At 41.8% G+C, this 20,293-nt stretch overlaps 1 long non-coding RNA gene across 1 annotated transcript in view; it reads right to left on the reverse strand.

Moving 5' to 3' along the window:
• Positions 1-10,285: 10,285 nt before the first annotated feature.
• LOC149465248 (uncharacterized) overlaps positions 10,286-20,293 on the reverse strand; it is a 43,228-nt gene continuing 33,220 nt past the window's right edge. Inside the window, exon 3 of the long non-coding RNA XR_016312224.1 lies at positions 10,286-10,493. This is a non-coding gene — a long non-coding RNA (uncharacterized LOC149465248). The remainder of the gene's footprint in view (positions 10,494-20,293) is intronic.

The following is a 20,293-nucleotide window of genomic DNA, read 5'->3' on the forward strand; positions in this document are numbered from 1 at the left end:
ATGCCAATATATTTGGGAAGAATATTTTTAAAATATATTTTTCTTCCATGTGGGACCACCCATTGATTCCCTAGGGACTACTGACAACGGGAAACCATCATGTATAGAAGCAGCAGAAATAAATGCCAAACATGGACCGGACATGTAACAACAGTTGAAAGTTTAGTTTGAACCCAGGTTTGGATACAAACAGCTCATCCTTAGTTATGAGGAAGGTTAGTGGAGGGTTACAGGGAAAGTTATGGTTAGGGTTAGTTTTAAGGATTATAGGAAAGACTAGTGTAAGGGATAGTGTTTGATTTACAGCAGGGGTCTCCAAACTATGGCCATCCAGGTGTTGAGGAACTGCAAGTCCCATGAGGCCTTGCACGACTCTGACAGCCACAGGCAAGACTCCCAGAGGCAGAGGCATGATGGGACTTGTAGTACTTCAACAGCTGGAGAGCCATAGTTTGGAGACCCCTGATTTACAGGGAGGGTTGGCATGAGGGTCAGTTTTGGGTTACAAGGAGGGTCAGTATGAGGGTTAGTGTTAGATTACTGTTAAGTTTACAGGGAAGGGTAATGTGAGAAAAGGAGCTTAAAGTGGTTGTGAACCCTTACATATACCCAATGTAGTGACTAGACTCAAGTGAACCCAGAGATTAAACAAATCCTTCTACATAGGTTGTACTTGTTTATCTGTAGTCTACTCTTCTCTACAGTCGTTCAAAATCCAGAATTTAAACAGCATATCAAAGATTTCAGAAAATAGGGGGCGGGGAGCTGAAATTACACTCTGCAGAGCTCAGTGAGGAGAGTTGAGAGCTGATTGGAGGGAAGTGACACACCCCCTTCACACAGCACACAGGAACAGAGCTGAGGCTGTCATTGACAGGCTGGGTGCTGGAGGTCCCTCCCTTGTCACCTTTTTACCTCTTAGTGTCAGGAAAAGCTGTCAAACGTGACTCATGTAGATGGCAGAGGAACAAGACAGCAGACAGAAATGGCAATGCTCTGGATTGAGACAAGAACACACTATAGAGGGATATGCTTTGTTCTCTTTCTCTCTCTATATATATATATACTGTAGGTTGAAATGCTTTTTTTATATATTACAAAATATATGACAAATATTTTTAAAAATACATTTTCAAATATACTGTATGTCTTTAAAAATACATTTAATCTACATTTTTGGAATGCATTTACAAATATATGTAAACATATATGTTAAAATGACTTATTTATATGTAAATAAAAATCTGAAGAATATATTTAAAAAATATATATTTAAATGTTTTTTATTTATATATTGTAATATATAAAAAAAAGTATTTCAACATACAATATATATATATATAGAGAGAGAGAGAGAGAGAGAGAGAGAGAGAGAGAGAGAGAGAGAGACTGAATACGGCCAGAATTGTAGTACAAATGTATGCCAATATATTTGGGAAGAATATTTTTAAAATATATTTTTCTTCCATGTGGGACCACCCATTGATTCCCTAGGGACTACTGACAACGGGAAACCATCATGTATAGAAGCAGCAGAAAAAAAATGCCAAACATGGACCGGACATGTAACAACAGTTGAAAGTTTAGTTTGAACCCAGGTTTGGATACAAACAGCTCATCCTTAGTTATGAGGAAGGTTAGTGGAGGGTTACAGGGAAAGTTATGGTTAGGGTTAGTTTTAAGGATTATAGGAAAGACTAGTATAAGGGATAGTGTTTGATTTACAGCAGGGGTCTCCAAACTATGGCCATCCAGGTGTTGAGGAACTGCAAGTCCCATGAGGCCTTGCACGACTCTGACAGCCACAGGCAAGACTCCCAGAGGCAGAGGCATGATGGGACTTGTAGTACTTCAACAGCTGGAGAGCCATAGTTTGGAGACCCCTGATTTACAGGGAGGGTTGGCATGAGGGTCAGTTTTGGGTTACAAGGAGGGTCAGTATGAGGGTTAGTGTTAGATTACTGTTAAGTTTACAGGGAAGGGTAATGTGAGAAAAGGAGCTTAAAGTGGTTGTGAACCCTTACATATACCCAATGTAGTGACTAGACTCAAGTGAACCCAGAGATTAAACAAATCCTTCTACATAGGTTGTACTTGTTTATCTGTAGTCTACTCTTCTCTACAGTCGTTCAAAATCCAGAATTTAAACAGCATATCTAAGATTTCAGAAAATAGGGGGCGGGGAGCTGAAATTACACTCTGCAGAGCTCAGTGAGGAGAGTTGAGAGCTGATTGGAGGGAAGTGACACACCCCCTTCACACAGCACACAGGAACAGAGCTGAGGCTGTCATTGACAGGCAGTAGTGCTGGAGGTCCCTCCCTTGTCACCTTTTTACCTCTTAGTGTCAGGAAAAGCTGTCAAACGTGACTCATGTAGATGGCAGAGGAACAAGACAGCAGACAGAAATGGCAATGCTCTGGATTGAGACAAGAACACACTATAGAGGGATATGCTTTGTTCATATTTCATGTCTGAGGTTTACAACCACTTTAAACCATGTGACCAGGCTATGAACATTCAAGTATTTACCTATTACAAGCAGTAAATAAGCTTTGAAATAAACTCTCACTGATTTCCTCCTCAGCAGCCCAGCAGGTTTAGTGTGTGTGAATACCTGATTGTCCATAGCTTGGCTGCAGGTTTACTCTAAATAGGGAATCCTTCTCCACACCAACAGCTCTGCGCCAAAAACATCCAGTGCCAAACTCCTGACAATGAATGGGCAATGTATTAAGGTCTCATGACATTCAAGTGCACTTATTCCCATATTGCACTGTCTTGACAAGGCAGTCTCACCTTCCCAAACACTATTTTATTTTAGATTTTGGAGGCTCTTACACACCTAAGAAGTAGCCAAACAGAAAAGGACAGAAACTGCAGACAAAATGAACTGACATAAATCAGAGGGATTTGTGGGGAAAAAGATATGAGAGAGGTCCAAATTTACATCAGACAGCACCTACTGCTCTTTATGTGGTCCAAAGCGACGAATATATCTCTTGATTAATGAGAGTGTTTTGTAGAATAGAAAAATACTATAATTCTACACAGATGGCAGTTTTTACCGAGATGCAAAATGCATTTTGGGATAAATAATCTATGGAAGTAAAGTTGAACATGACAAATTATATCAGCAGGATCTCACGTATATGCATATATCATCTCCTTGGAACTAAAATTCCAGGCAATAACTCACTGGCAAGGATAGTTTCACATGTTCTTAAACATATCTTTCTTTTATGTCTCCTTTACCTCTGCCCAAAAGCGTTGAGTGGAATTGGTTCACTAAAATGTTAAAATTTTTGGTTATAATACAGAAATGTGTTTCTTTATTGAAATAAGAAACATTTTTTGAAAAAGAATACTTACAAAGTACTGAGCATAAAACATAAATAATAGAAAAAAGTAAAAAAAACCAGCCCATACAAAAGGTGAATCTATGGCACTGCAAAATAGATTGTCACCCACAACTGGATAAACAGTAATGAATAGCAATGTTTTAGCAGACCTTCAATGAAAACAGAAATAATTAAAGCCCAACAAATATCAAAATTCAGTAGTCCACCATGCATTGCTTACCTTGCTCCCTATTGTTCCTGTTAAACACTTCTTTGTAGGCCATCCTGTAGTGTCCTCATTGAAAGTCCTGGTTTCTTCTATAGGTAATAGTGATTTCCTGCTCTGAGGACAGACCATTGTACATCACTCGTTATTCCTATGGGGATTGGTCCCCTCACCACCCCTGTGTATAAATTCTGAAGCTGAGAGAATTGAAAGGCTCGAGCACTGAAAGTTTTGACACCAGCAATAGCAAGTAGCCACATCAAGCAAGCAGTGGCATGGGCACCTGGAAGAGGAGAAAGACTTGGTGTTGGAAGATCATGCGACCATGGCTTAAGATAAGTCAAATAGGCATTTAGATTTTTTTAAATCCAGCAATCAGTGAAAGGATGATGGGAGGGCGGGATGGGAATGGGGTTAAAGTGGTTCTGAAGGCAGAAAGTTTTTGCCTTAACGCATTCTGTGCATTAGGGTAAAAAATCTTCCGGGTGTAGCTCAGCACCCCCTTATACTTACCTGAGCCCCATCTTGATCTCATCATGGCTTTCCCGGGTCTCTCTCATCATTGGCTCACAAAACAGTGGACAGCAATTGTCACCTGCTGCTGTCAATCACAGCAAGTAAGCCAATGAGTAGAGTGCGGGGGGGCGGGCTGAGCTGCACTGTGTGAATGTCCATTCACATGGGTGTAGCTCGGAGCGGGCCTGCATGAGTGCCCCCATAGCAAGAGGCCTGCTGTTGTGCGTACTCGGCAGGGGGGAGAAGCCAGGACCACAATATACTAGAGTCATGTATATTCTTACTCTGTATATCTCTTTTAGATCTGTGTAGTAATCAAGTGTGAAACTTTGCTTCTGTGCAGGAGCTTCCTGTAATAAAGACAGGTTACTGCTCTCTCTCTCTCCTTGTACAGGGTGACTGGTCTTGTCTCTGCCCTCTCCTGTAATTTTGAGAAGGCTGCCTGTAATGGGTTGATCTGCTGAATCCCTTCTACAGTTCTCTTTTTTTCCCACAAAAAGTTTTTATTGAGATGAAACAAGTACATAGGAGATGGAGAAAAAATGGTGGCCCCAAGAAGTAAACATAACACATGGGAGGCATTTCCATCAGAATTGTTATTTATAGCAAATCAGGAATAGGAACAGTTCATATAATGAAAATTACCTTCAGGATAACTAAATAAATAAAAAACCAGAGTCACCAAGATGTAAAACCAAGGCCATGCCGTGTGGGTTATGCAGTGAGCCGGGATCCCAATGTGGTGGGGGCTTGGCATCTGGAAAACAAGGCCATTTTTGGGCAAAAGGGTAAAGCAGCAAGAGAAGATGACAAATTGGGGACTATAAGGCCAGAGGAAGGAATGGGGGAAGGAGAGAGGCACCATTTATGGAATGTACCAATCTTCTGGTAGCTTTCTGCCCCTATCCTTCCTCCTACAGGAGTTCTGTCAATGCTTGGAGAAACACGGTGGTATTAATTTGGCAGTCTAAAACCGATGTGATTCAGTGTTCCTTGTAAGTAGCCAATCACAGAGGGTCTCTCAGAAACCGGCGGTATTTTGGTGTGGTTTGGAAATAGGTCCATCAACACCATGTATTTGTAAATTTGGAGGGGTTGTCCTGTGTCCCTACAATGAATTCCTCTATGTCCGCTATTTTGTGAGACAAGAGAACCAATCTTGGACTGTCGGTGCACTAGTTGAGCCCTAGGAGATGGGCACACAAAGTCGGGCTGCATTGACCATATGCATGGCCAACGACTTAAAGTAGAGTCCCCTGGGGAGGAAGGTGTGGTGGAGTAGGAAGCTGAGGTGTAATCCAACGTGAGGGTAGAGACAGAGGAGGTAAAATGGTGGACCTCTGACCAGTAGGCCTGGATTAGTGGGCAGTCCCATCAGATGTGCAACATGGAGTCCACATCTGCGCCACATCTCCAGCAGAGGTTTGAAACGGAGGGAGAGTGCATCCTCATTTGGGTTATGTACCAGTGAGATAGGATTTGTATCCATTCTCCTGGATCAGGTGAAGATTTTTTTTATCTTATAGGGAATTGTGCCTAAGCGGTGCATTTTGCCTTCAATTTTCTCACGGTGTATTTGTGGTGTAAAATCATCTAAGGTGCTCTGCCTCTGTCTGCTAGTCTCACAAGATTTGTAGTGAAGTGTCATTGGTGGGCTGTTTATTGTTTACCTTGCAGTAAAGTCATATGTACCAGGGGACCCACAGTGCAAGGATCTCCCTGCTTCTGCTGTATTCATTCTTCATTCTTTCTGCTTAAAATACTGTATAATAATAATCTGTGCTGTCTTCACCTTTCCTGCTGCTTATTCTAGTCGTCAGATCAGCCACTCTGATATAAGGAAGGAAAAGCCCATCACTAGGATGGCCACCTCCACACAGCAACACAGTGCAGAAGGCATGAAACATCAGCATAAGGAAAACGTTTAGCTGGAACGGGATCACACACAATACTGGTAATCTGTCCATTACCCCCATTTTGTCTTTTTTGGGCACAGCTTGCACAGTGCACATCCCCTTTAGTGGATTCCTTTCTCAAACATTTTGTACTATATTCTGATCCTTAATCAAGTACAGCATGTCAGCATGCTAACGCACGTGTTTTTTTTTTCAATGTAATTTGTAAGACTTTAGTACTGAAATTGACAGGGATATCCATTAATAACCTGCAAAGTTAAAGGTAAAAGATATAAATATCTGTCTATAAATATGCAAAGTGAAACTTTATTATAATCACCTGAGAAAATCTCAGTGTTGAGGTGTCCGTTTATGACACAGAGCATAGCTGCGATGCAACGGATCTCAGCTATTCTCTGGTCATTCACAGTTTATGACACTCAGGAGATCATGTCAGCCCTTCACTGGAGATCTGTGTTCTCCCTCCAGATTCTCCAGCCCAGAGCTGGAGAATCAGAGGGACCGCAAACTAAGCAGAGATAATTTACCTCTGTTTAGTAAACTGATCTTTTACTGTAATCTCACGAGATTATAGTAAAATCAGCCGTTTTCCAGAGTTTGTAGACCGTTCTCCAGCCTTTGGAGACCGTTCTCTCTTTGTTCGGAGAACTGCTTCATAAACTGCATTCACAGGAGAACTGTGTTCTCCGAGAATGCCGGAGAACTGAGCAGCGATCTATTACCCCTGGTTCATAAACGGACACCTTAATGTGAAAAGCTGCAGTACCTGCATCCTTAAGGCAAATATGCTGTTCACTTTGCAAGCGAATTTACCCCAGAGCTTAGTAAATGTGGTAAAGTTTCACTTTGCAAAGAATATCCAATGACATGCAAAGAAAAAAGAAAATAATGTTTTGCATATGATTGGATGATGGAAGTCAGCAGAGCTTCACCTAATTCTCTAAGCTTTGGGGCAAAGTGTTGCAAAGTGTAAAGTCTATTTGCCTTTAGTAAATCAACCCTGTAGACCAGTGGTTCTCAACCTTTCTAATGCCGCGACCCCTTAATACAGTTCCTCATGTTGTGGTGACCCCCAACCATAAAATGATTTTCGTTGCTACTTCATAACTGTAATTTTGCAGTGGGAGGAGTAGTGCCACATCATTGGTGTCAGTGGGAGGAATAGTGTCCCATCACTGATGTCAATGGGAGGAATAGTGCCCCATCATTGGTATCAGTGGTAGGAATAGTGCCCCATCATTGGTGTCAGTGGTAGGAATAGTGCCCCGTCATTGGTGTCAGTGGGAGGAATAGTGCCCCGTCATTGGTGTCAGTGGGGGGAATAGTGCCCCGTCATTGGTGTCAGTGGGGGGAATAGTGCCCCATCATTGGTGTCAGTGGGGGGAATAGTGCCCCATCATTGGTGTCAGTGGGGGGAATAGTGCCCCATCGTAGGTGTAAGTGGGGGGAATAGTGCCCCATCGTAGGTGTCAGTGGAAGGAATAGTGCCCCATCGTTGGTGTCAGTGGGAGGAATAGTGCCCCATCGTTGGTGTCAGTGGGAGGAATAGTGCCCCATCGTTGGTGTCAGTGGGAGGAATAGTGCCCCATCGTTGGTGTCAGTGGGGGGAGGGATAGTGCCCCATCGTTGCTGTCAGTGGGGGGAGGAATAGTGCCCCATCGTTGCTGTCAGTGGGGGGAGGAATAGTGCCCCATCGTTGCTGTCAGTGGGGGGAGGAATAGTGCCCCATCGTTGGTGTCAGTGGGGGGAGGAATAGTGCCTCATCGTTGGTGTCAGTGGGGGGAGGAATCGTGCCCCATCGTTGGTGTCAGTGGGGGGAGGAATCGTGCCCCATCGTTGGTGTCAGTGGGGGGAGGAATCGTGCCCCATCGTTGGTGTCAGTGGGGGGAGGAATCGTGCCTCATCGTTGGTGTCAGTGGGAGGAATAGTGCCCCGTCATTGGTATTAGCGAATCCAATGATGGGGCACTATTCCTCCCACTGACACCAATGATACTTACCTTGCTGACCCCTGCTCCAGCCTGGGCTCGCTCGCTCCCTCCCTCTCCCATGGTACAGACACTTACCTGTCAGCTGTCTTCCTTCTCCGGCCGCTCTCCTCCTCTGCACCCGCTCGATCTTCGCGGTGCCGCTCGGCTCCTCCTCTCCAAGCTTCACCTCCTCGCCGGTGATTGGCTGCCTGTGTGCCTCTCCTGAGCTACAGTTCCGGCGGCCAATCACCGGCGAGGATTGATCCCGAGGGTGTGTCCAGATGACAGGGGCGGCATGTCATCCCGCCCACACCTGGAGACGGATAGAGCAGCGGTGTCTCGGTTCCTAACACCATCGGAAATATGTGTTTTCCGATGGTCTTAGGCGACCCCTGGGAAAGCGTTGTTCGACCCCCAAAGGGGTCGCGACCCCCAGGTTGAGAACCGCTGCTGTAGACAGTATCTCAACAAAAATTAAACTTCTGTTCCATGGTATGACTGAAATTTGACTTGTAGCTCTGGTCAGACATCTGGAAAAATTGGTGAGCCAATCACACAACTGGTAAATGGGATTTTTTTGGATGGATTGCAATTAATCAATGTTTTAAAGTGTATTTCTAGAAAAGAGAGACAGAGTGAGAAAGAGCGAGAGAGAGACTCTTCAACATGTTGGGGAGTCCCTTCTTAGACAGTTGTCACCAGGACAGGTGTTCCCATTATAAGATTTACCTCACCTTGTGTTTTACTGACAACTGTAAAATTTTGGATTACCCATCACAATAACAATAATCACCAGGACAAAGGGAAACGGCAAATCTCCCATTTTTCAGCAGTTTTAAAAAATAACAATGCCTGAAGATTGAACTGCTAAATTATTCTTAATTCAATTATCACCAAATTACTTTTGTATGTTACAAATGTTGAAAAGTGAAAATGGAGTTTCCTGTTATGGTTACGTTTAGAACTTGGGTTCATGTGAAGGGTTGCAATTAGGGGTAAGGTTAAGATGGAGGTTTTAAGGGTTAAAACCAATCTTCAGACAAATGAAGCCCACCCACTCTGCTCCCACCCATTCACAAATTTTACATAATAAAAACCCTCAAGATATTTTTATGCACCTGATTCCGCAATCATATGAGCCTTTTCAGGAGTGAAGACCAGTAATTCAATGCTGCAGTCTGGGCCTGCTGCTACCCGGTCTTGTTGCTGTCCATTATTGCACCACCACTTAAGTTTCATGGTTCTTTGAGGACACTGCCAATAGGAGGATCCCACATCTCTGGGTACCAACATGTGCACCCAAATAAGGACCCTACCACTCTGTAGTCCAGATGAAAGAAGACTTGGAACCAACTGTGCCACAGGACTGGGAATATAGGGAAGAATTTTGGCAATTTAATTTATTTGTTTTAATGTACAGCAATGATTAGCTTGAGGAGGATAGAGGGTAAAGGTTAGTTGGGGTGGGTCCCAGACCATAACTCAACTTCAACATGAGGTTTAAAGCCATACATTACACTCAGGCTAATGGTATTTTTCTTAATTTACATTTTCAGATGTGATAGATTACTTTTTTTTTGGGGGGGGGGGGATCATTTAATTTTTGATTCTTGTGTAAATTTTCTACTAAACTCTTACATGCGTACCATAACTTATTATGACTAAAAATAACTTACTGCTCCATTGCGCATAGCCTGGCAGAATCTTTCCAAGAGTGATTTGAAGAAGTAAAAAAATATATCTTCACATAGGAGCCAAAAAAAATGTTCAAAGACCAGGGGTATCTTTGCATTGCTGTCATCCTATTTCCAAAGCCAGATCAAAATGTAATATTTATTCTTCTTTGTATTACAGTAATGCAATAAACCATGTTTGTTTTTATATCACTGCCAAATAAAGATAACTTATGTAAGAATGGATTACTAGTTATTAAAAGTTTGTGAAGTCTATGTCTGCCAGCAAATTCAAAGGACCAAGGTTTACTTATTTTTATAATTATGCCGTAAACTAATCTTCTCTAATGCATACTAACTGGTGTTAAGGTATAATGTAAAACTGTGTTAATGGATAAATTCATTCTAATCATTATCTAAAGTCCAAACATTTTTTTCTAGTTTTGGATATAGTGGTGAAGGGTTAGAACCCAAGTCAAGTTGTCATTGCTATCTGTGTTGCTGCTGGGGAGATTCACTCTCTCAGTAGGTCCTGATGACTAAATCCAAAGTTTTAAAGTGGAACTGCACTGCATTTGCGCACCACAAACCAAAAATGCTCTATACTTCATTTTTAATAATCAAACTCCTCCATCCATCCCTGTCTCCATGCTTTATTTTCTGAGAAATCATTTTGAAAAACACATCCTGGCATTTCTGGCAGTGGCCATCTTGAATAAGGGCAGATGGTTCATATAGCAGTTGCTTCCTGGAATTCATTTGTCCTTAGCTCAGGCATTGGCTGACCTGAGAACCCTTCCCCCACTCCTGAAGACTCCTGGGATGTAAGACATCATTTTCCAAGGCATGGAAACTAGAAAGTAAATAAAGGAATGCAAAAAAAAAAGTTAAAATAAGTAATTATGATATACTTTCCTATCTATTTACTAATGCTAGCAGCATAATGATTAGAAATAGTCCATGTTGATTGACAGACAGAAGTTTCACTTTAAGGACAGGAATAGAGGGTGAAAACTGTCAAAAAGGAGATTTTACTTTGGAGAAATTTCATGAATAGAAAAATTGCAAAAGAGTATCTATCTATCTATCTATCTATCTATCTATCTATCTATCTACATACTGTATCTATATCTATAAATATATACCTTAGATTGTACACTCCTTGAGGGTTAGGGATTGATGTGAATGTGCAATATACTGTGTGTATATATATATCTTAGATTGTAAGCTCCAAGGAGCAGGGTCCTCCTAACCCTCTTGTATTGAACTGTATTGTTGCTGTATTGTCTCCCGTTATATTGTAAAGCGCTAAGCAAACTCCCATATACATCCTGTATAATAATATATATGTAAAGCACTGCGTAAATTAACATCGCTATATAAGTACCCATAATAAATAAATTACATAAAGTATATCCAATATGTAGCCATATTAGTGCACTTGCAAAAGGATGTATCAGTGCTCTCCAAACTGGACTATATACAACTATTTTCAGATATGGAGGATTTTTTAACAACTGTTTTGTTTAAAAAAAATACTGAGGATTATTTATTCCCTACTCTACTCATCTAAAATGAAGAAAAAAAAATAGCTTTAGATATACTTTAACCTCCTTGGCGGTAAAAATTTAAAATTGGCGGGAAATTTAAAATTTTTAAATAATGTAATTTTTTTTTTTTTTACATTTTACATAGTAAAACATTGCTGTCTCAACCAATTTCACATACATTTTGTCCCGAGTGCTTTGTCCTGTGCCCTGCCTGCATTTTGTCTGTTCTTTCTGCCTGGAAACTGAGAAACGTCCATGGCGTCCAAAAAGTGTCCCTTTAGGTCAAAAGCGGTTTAGATCAGCTAGAGAACAGCGATAGTAAATCAGAACCACTTGCAGAATTGAGTGATAATGATTTGTGGGGAAATTCGTCATCAGACACTGAAAACAATTTTGCGACTTTGCTCAGCGATGTGCGAACTTGGCGCTATATTTCAAATTTCAGTGTTTTTGGTTTGATTATATTATTGAATTAAATGTATTATTATTATTTTTTATGATTATTTATTAAATTATAATTTATGATTTTGTGTTTCAAATTTTATCATACCCGGGATGTTTAATAGACTCTTGTTTGGACAGATTTCAGTGAGTTATTCCTAAAAATTACAGCCTACAATAAAAAAACGACATATTTCCATGCAAAATAATGGTACCGCTTTCAGCACCAAAAATCTGAAATAATCATACCGCCAGGGAGGTTAAGCTCCATGTGGATAATGGCAGCTGAAATCCTGGGCTATTCTGAAAAGCAAAGCTCTGTACATGCCCCTATCTTTCACCCAACTAATACTGTCCTATAGACCAGGGGTGGGCAACTGTGGCCCTCCAGCTGTTGGTGAACTACAAGTCCCATCATGCCTCTGCCTTTGGGAGTCATGCTTGTAACTGTCAGTTTTGCAATGCCTCATGGGACTTGTAGTTCTACAACAGCTGGAGGGCCACAGTTGGCCACCCCTGCTATAGACCTATCATTATGATGGGCCACCCTACAGGCCATAATGGATAACCATGTGTTAGCACTATTACAAAGTTCCAATGTTTTATTGTCAGAATTATTATTATACAGGATTTATATAGCGCCAACAGTTTGCTCAGCGCTTTACAATATAACGGGAGACAATACAGCAACAATACAGTTCAATACAAGAGGGTTAGGGCAGAATGGCCCAGGGTTCTGCTGTAATGATGGGGTTAAGGAGACTGTTGCTGGTACTTGCAAGCACCTCTATAAGAACTTCTCCTATTTGTTTCCCTTTGGTGTGTTAAGCATACCACTGAAAGCGTATACAGAGGTACCTCGGTTTCTGAATGTAATAAGTTCTGCGGAACTTTTCATATTGCGAAAAATTCGTAATACGAAACGCGGTTTCCCATAGGAACACATTGAAAACCAATTCATCCGATCCGGAGGTCAGAAAGAAGTGGGAAAAAAAAGTCTTTTATCTGTTCAAAACTCTTTATAAAGTGCACTTTAAAGGCATATATACTGTACAGGGACATGATCAAAAATTAATTTGTAAATGTATTGAAAACCAATTAATCCGTTCCGGAGGTCAGAAAAAAGTCAAAAAAAGTCTTATCTGTGCAAAACTCTTTATAAAGTGCACTTTAAAGACATAGTACTGAACAGGGACATGATGATAAAAAAATTTGTAAATGCATTGAAAACCAAGTAATCCGTTTGTATTGCAAAAAAAATTCGTAAACCGAGGCATTATTTTCAATGGATTTTCATTCGTTAACCAAAAATTAACTTAACTGCTTCAGCCCCAGCTACTGCATTAGTACGTTTGCAAGGCAGCACGGCTGCGCAAAACCACGTTATAAAATGTGGTTTTGCAAAATAGGTAGGGGTCGCGAGCGAGGCGCGCGCCCGCCTTACCTGTCCCACGGGTGTCAGCAGCGGGTCTCCGCCGCCAGGTCACGGCCGGTCCTTACCGGCCGTTTCCCCGTGATTAGCGGTGATCGCTGACAGAGAGCAGGCCTGCATTGTTTACACACAGCCCTGCTATCTGTCAGTTGCCTGTCATCTCCTGACAAGCTGAAGAGGGAGAGAAGAGTTTCTCTCTCTCGATCAGCCTGTCCCCGTCCAGCACACACCCCCGCCCCCTAGTAAAACACTCCCCTCACACAGTTAACACTAAAAATTTTAACCCCTTCCTCCCCAGTGCCATTAGTACAGTGTCAGTGGTTTTTTTTTGCACTGATCACTGTATTGGTATCACTGGGGATGTCAGTGACCCCAAGTCAGTTCCCCCCAGTGTCAAAATGTCCGCCGCAGTCCCGCAGTCCTGCCATAAGTCGCTGATCGCCGCCATATGTCGCTGATCACCGCCATTATTAGTATAAAAAAAAAATCCCAGTATCTTTCCTGCCATTTGTAAACGCTATAACTTTCATGTAAACCAATTAATTTACATGTATTGGGATATTTTGTAGTAGAGACATGTCGCAGAATGCATTTTGGATGAAATTTGTGACAAAATTTGATTTTTTAATTTTTTTTACTGGACATGTTTTATAGCAAAAAGTCCAAAATATTGTTTTTTTCTCAAAATTGTCAGCCTTTTTTTTATAGCGCAAAAAAATTAAAAACGCACAGGCGATCAAATACCACCAAAAGAAAGCTCAATTTGTGTGAAAAAAGGATGTAAATTTAATTTTGGTGCAGTGTTGCATGACCGCGCAATTGTCAGTTAAAGTAACGCAGCACCGTAACACAAACCTCTTCTGTAACCGCTTCCTGACCATCCTACAGCAGAAATACTGCTACAGGGCGGCATGGGTACGCAAAATCATATATATATATATATATATATATATATGTGATTCACGCTCCTGTGGTTTTCACACCCCTCCCAGATAGCGTCAGATTGCCCGTCAGTACACCAGTCATCACATTTAACCCCTTGATTGCCAGGAGCACGCTCATGTACAATAAACCTCCATTGCTAGTATAGTGTCTGAACGGGTCAATATCATTGATCAGGTCAGCACTATACCAGCGTTCACATTAGTATTGCATCCCCAAAAACGCAGCGTTAGCGGGATCAGCCCCGGTACCTGCCAACACCTGCATTTAGCCCCTACGCTTACCCCCCCTTCTCCCCCAGCAAGTGCAGTGTCAGTAGGTCACTGTCACTTGATACATTGTACCAAAACCGCAGTGTTCGCAGAATCAGGCCTGATCTCTGTTAGCACTTGCCGGTAAATTTTGATGACTCTCATATGCAGCAGAGTGCCAGTACTAGTGCCGCTCTACCTTTTGGTGAACTGGCGAGTACCAGCGGTCTAGTACATCCTGGTCTTTCACATACCTCCTTGATTTTTGGAGCTGTTTTTCACGGAATATCTGTATGCGTTGATTGTGGATCAAAGCAGTTTATATGCACAACAATTTATCGCCGCCAACCCAAATTCAAACCTTGCCAGACCATTCGCATGGAAACTCATTACGGTTTTCAAATTTACATTATTTTTGGGCCTAACCCTCAACATGGGCATTACTAAAAGAAATGAATTGCGGTTGTATTGGTCCGCAGACCCGATTCATCATATGCCGTGTTCTCTGCTGCCATGGCCAGGCATAGATATGAGAGTATAATGTGTTTTATGCATTTCAGCGACAATACACTCTGTCATCCTCGGGGTAACCCTGAATTTGACCGGCTCCAAAAAATTCAGCCCCTCGAAAATCACCTTAACCAAAAATTTACAGATGTCTATACTCCCCAGCAAAACATCTGCGTTGAGGAGTCCTGCGTTGAGGACAACAGGCTATACTTATAAGTTTCGGATTTACGAGGGAAAAGATAGTCACGTGGAGCCCCCCGGATGCCCAGACTACATGGGGAGCAGTGGCAAGATAGTTTGGGACTTGGTGTCATCATTTCTCCATATGGGGTACCACTTATATGTGGACAATTTTTATTCAAGCGTGCCACTATTTAGACATTTATTCAATCTTGGAACTGGCACTTGTGGCAAAGTGTGACCTAATGTGTGCCCACCATTAGAAGTGGGTGGATGCAGGGCGGTATATTCTAATGGTGGGCATACCACACACTTTTTCTGGCAGAGATTTCTTCTAATTTTTTCATTCAGTCCACTGGCTGCATACAGAAAAAAAAAGAACATAGCATATATAACCAACAAGGACCAGCGATGTACTGGTACATCACTGGATTTGAATGGTTATACCAGGATGATGCCTACAGCTGCAGGCATCATCCTGGTATCGTTTTTTTCAGCCGGTGATCGGCTTTCATGTAAAAGCAATCCTAGTGGATAATTAGCTGCAAGATTGCTTTGACAAACAGTGGGAGATGATGTCCCCCCTCCCCCGCTGCCTTCCACGACCTTCTCGGGCAGTCCCGTGCCATCAGGGGAACCTGAGAATGCAGCCGGTGTTTCTGCCAGCTGACCATAGAGCTGATTGGAGACCAGAATGGTGCCAATCATCTCTATAGTCTAAGAATTCGGAAGTTACAAGCATTTCATCACTTCAGTTTCGCAGGATACGAAGGATTACTCGGCATACCATTATCTTTTATATTTTACCAAACAATTGGCCAATATATTGTGTTTTTGTGCATTAAAAGTAAAAAAAGTGTATTTTTTTTTTTAAATTTCCTATGAAAAATCGCTGCGCGAGTACTATGTGCCATAAAAAATTGTAGTACCCACCATTTTATTCACTAGGGTGTCTGCTTTAAAAAAATATATAATGTTTGGGGGTTTAAAGTAATTTCCTAGCAAAAAATACTGATTTTTTTCATGTGAACAAAACGGCTTGGTCTTCAGGTGGTTAGAAGAGTGAATGATGTGTGGCATAAACTTCTAATGCTGGGCATAAAACGCCCCCACCCCACAAAATGACCCCTTTTTGGAAAGTAGTCACCCCAAACTATTTGCTGAGAGGAATGTTGAATCAATAGAAGAATTTATTTTTTTACCACAAGTTTTTGGAAAATGACAAAAATAATTTTTTTTTTTTTTTTTACACAAAATTGTCACTTAAATGATTTACTGCTCACACATGCCAATGGTTATATGTGGAATTACTCCCCAAAATACATTTTGCTACTTCTCCCGAGTATGGGGGTACCACATGTGAGAGACTTTTTGGCAATCTAGCCAAGTACAGGACCCCAAAATCCAATAAGCACCTTCAGGCTTTTAAAGGGGTTTATTTCCTCATTACACTTCCAGACTACCTATCACAGTTTCGGAGGCCCTGAAATACTCAGTAGAAGTAGCAGAGTGTATTTTGGGGTGTAATTCCACATATACCCATGACTTGTGCGAGAAATAAATCATTTAAATGACAACTTTTTTGTCATTTTGCAGAAACTTGTGGAAAAAAAATAAATCTTCCATGGACTCAATATGCCTCTCAGCAGATAGCTTAGGGTGTCTAATTTCCGAAAAGGGGTCATTTGAGGGTGTTTGTAATATCCTGGTATTTTAGCACCTCAAGAAATGCGATGAGCAGTCAGAAAGTAAAAGCTGTGTAAATTCCATTATCTATACCATAGTTTGTAGACGCTATAACTTTCACAAAAAGCAATCAATATACACTTATTGGGATTTTTTTAACCAAAAACATGTAGCAGAATACATTTTGGCTTAAACTTATGACGAAATTTTAGTTTTTTTAGATATTTTTTATGACCAAAATGAGAAAATATTGTTTTTTCAAAAAAAATGTTTTTTCTTCAAAACTTTTTCTGGTTAATTTCCCTATTCCCCCTGCCTTGACTGTCCGTGAATCTCCCTATTCCCCCTGCCTGGACTGTCCGTGAATCTCCCTATTTCCCCTGCCTGGACTGGTCCCAAATAGATACAAGTACACTGGATTCTGTAACAAAATAAATGTATTGGTAAATACGGCCAATAAATAACTAAGAAATGCAGCCAGGCTGACTTATAGACACCGGTCAGTACTGGAACTGCCCTTAGAAACCAGACCCCTGGTTGCTATGGTAACCATTCTAAATTTGCTCCCCGTATGGTAAACAAGCCTGTAATTACCATTACAACCCACTGTGATAAGTCCATCTAGACCTGTGTTTTACTAAAGGGTGGCCATACACACTACAATCTGATCGTACAATCCCATTTACCAAAACTACGTCATATGACAATATACAATACTATACAATCCAATCAATGTCTATCTAATTGCACAGGCCTTTATATTGCATCGTTGTTAGTACATCTAAAGGAGATTGTACAATCAGATTGCATTGTACTAAAAAAATATGAGAATACACCTTCTTCCTATATTCCATCAGCCACAGGAACAGAATTGGGAATCGTTTACACCAGTCTGCACGCTAAAAGGCATGCGTGCTGGTGTGCGTTTCGTTAGGGCAGTACCATGTGCTGTATTTTGATTTTTTCAGCTATATTAAAGTGACACGTCATTCAAAAAGCTGAATATTTACTGAATGCACCTCAGTGGACATCGATCCTAGATGCCTTCTGTGTGCTCCCACATTGAGCCTGTATTATTCTAAGCAGATCAACAGACACGCCATGACCAGTCTCCATCTCATCCTTACATGTCATTTCTCAGCTATCTGCACCCTGACTGGCAAGACGGGTACCTGGTAACGAGCGCCATCAATAGACAGGCAGAAGAACTGCAGGAGAGCTCAGATATTAGCTCCATGGTGACAGAAGTCTGTACATCCCCGCTGCTCACAGACCCCGCCCATCTACCAACTGACGCAGGGGAAGCCAATCAAAGTGGAAGCACTTGGGGGACAAACCAATCCTGTAGCATACTGTAGATGTCAGGGGAAGAAACAGAGCTAGGAGAGGCTCCCATCCCAGCAGTGACCCCACCCCCACACTACACCCATGGGGGAGGGGGTACCTCTCCTGCCTTGGCCCCACCCACAAAATAGTGAAGCCAATGGAACACAATGACAACGAGGAGAATTGCATTTCACAAGGAGCAGTCAGCAATGGCAGCGTTCTTATTCATTTTGTGTCATGTTTTTTTTCTTTCTTTTTAATCCTAAAACTGGTCCTATGGATTTTATATCTTCTATTATTGTTTGCAACATGATGATTAAAGATGTGATATTTTTTTTTTTCCTCAAAAAAATAAATAAAAAGAGAATAATAAAAAAGAGAAGAACACAAAAAAAGGTCATAAACAAATAAGGAGAATTGCATTTCCACAATGGGCAGTCAGAAATGGCAGCATACTTATTTCCTTTTTTTTATTTATTAAATCCTAAAACGGGTCCTATGGATTTTCATTTATTATACAGTTGTCTCTAACCTGATCATGTGACCAGCTTAGAGCTATACAACTCCATATAAGGTCATGACCATATAAGGTCAATGTGTCATGTGATCACAGTGGAGCAGCATTCTAAAAATAGAACTGGCAGGTGGAGCAGAGCTGAGTGTGAGCTGCTTGACTGCAGTGAACATCTCTGTTCCTTGTGGGTCTGTTCACGACGGTTTTTTATACGTTTACTCGTATATTTTATTGCAAGTTTTCTGCCTTCAATTGAGTGTGTAAGCTTGCGTTTTCATTTACTGTTTCTTATCAAGCTTTCATCAAAATGCCACTGAGAACGGCAAAAAGAGCATTGGAAAGGAAAGAAAAGATGAAATTAGAGAGATCAAATCATCCAACTTTCACTCAAATGCCACTAATTAAGATGGAAAGCGTAGAAAAAAGAAATGAGAGGCTCAGATTAGAGAAAGCCAGGCAGGAAGCTTTAATCAGAAAGGACCTCAAATTGGTGGAAACGTACCTGCAAAAGAAAGAGAAGAGGAAAACAGACAGAGCAAACGACATTCTCCAGTTTCTCAAGGACCGTTTCCCATCTGTCCGCGAACCCCCCCATCAGCCCACGTATGTGTTACACCGCAATTCGCGTCAATATGTTGGAGTTCCGGACACAGAGGAATTCAAAAAAGAGGACCACTACCGCAGCAGGTGGGAGACACGGCAACGTCGTCTAAATATGGGACTTTTAACCCCACTCGGTGAACCATGCAATCCTTTTGGAGGGCCGGTCCTCGACGAATTAGACATTTACGCCTGCATGCTAAATGATGAAGATCTACAGTCCTTAAAGAAATTCATAAAAGAGAAATATGGAGAAGAGACAATACCAGAACCAGAGATCATAGTGACAAAGAAGAAGAAGACTCGGCAGCCGCAAATTGTGACACATTCAGGTACTCCTGAATACCTTAAAAAACGAATGGGCGATAAACAAACAACACCCACACCACAGCGTCCTCCAGAGCTCTCCAGACCAGCCCCTGAGCAGAAGAATATTTCTACAACGCATACAACTCCTGATGGTTCACAATCTGGAGCAGCTCAGCCAGGACAAAGTGCTAAATGTATGCCAAGACTGTTAGGGAAAAGAGAGCAATCTACTCCACAGCTACGCGCTAGAGAGTTAAAAGCCGCGGAGGACACAAAGCTGAGACCAGTGGATACTGTGCAAAAAGCCTTCGCAAACTACAAAGAGGCAAAACAGGAAATGTTACAGAAGCCATCCGGGGTACAGAAAGCTCCCCAAAGATGCTGCAGGACAACATCAACTGTACCCAAACTTCCAAGCCTCACAACAAAAGGCACAGTTTCTGAAGACAAAACGAATCCAAGGTGGCAAAAGTGTGCCGACAAAATGCTGGTGCCTAGACCACCTCTACCAAGAGTCAGCGGCAAAACTCCTCTTGTAGCTGAACACAGAAGAAGATTTACTGACGTCAAGATTTCCTCAGACAGAAGGTTCCTATAGAGATTTCTGAGAGGAAGACAGTGGCTGCAGCCAAGCTGCACAGTTTAAGGAAGGATGTCAAACCATCAATAACACTGCTCTCTTGTTGGGTAACTTTACAAATGTACCGTTTCCTAAAATACAATGCTTGGGGAGCACTGATGAAGTGGCACGGATAGGCAGCACTGATGGTCACTGACAGGCTGCACCGATGAGGTGGCACTGATGAGGCGGCACTGCTGGGCATTGATGAGGAGGCACTGATGATGCTGCACTGATATGCAGCAATGATAGGCACAGATGGGCAACACAGACTGTCGGCGCTGCTGGGCGGC

Source organism: Staurois parvus, unplaced genomic scaffold (assembly GCF_062004578.1).
Source record: "Staurois parvus isolate SC_StPar_1 unplaced genomic scaffold, SC_StPar_1.0 ptg000138l, whole genome shotgun sequence".
NCBI classification, from domain to species: Eukaryota; Metazoa; Chordata; class Amphibia; order Anura; family Ranidae; genus Staurois; species Staurois parvus.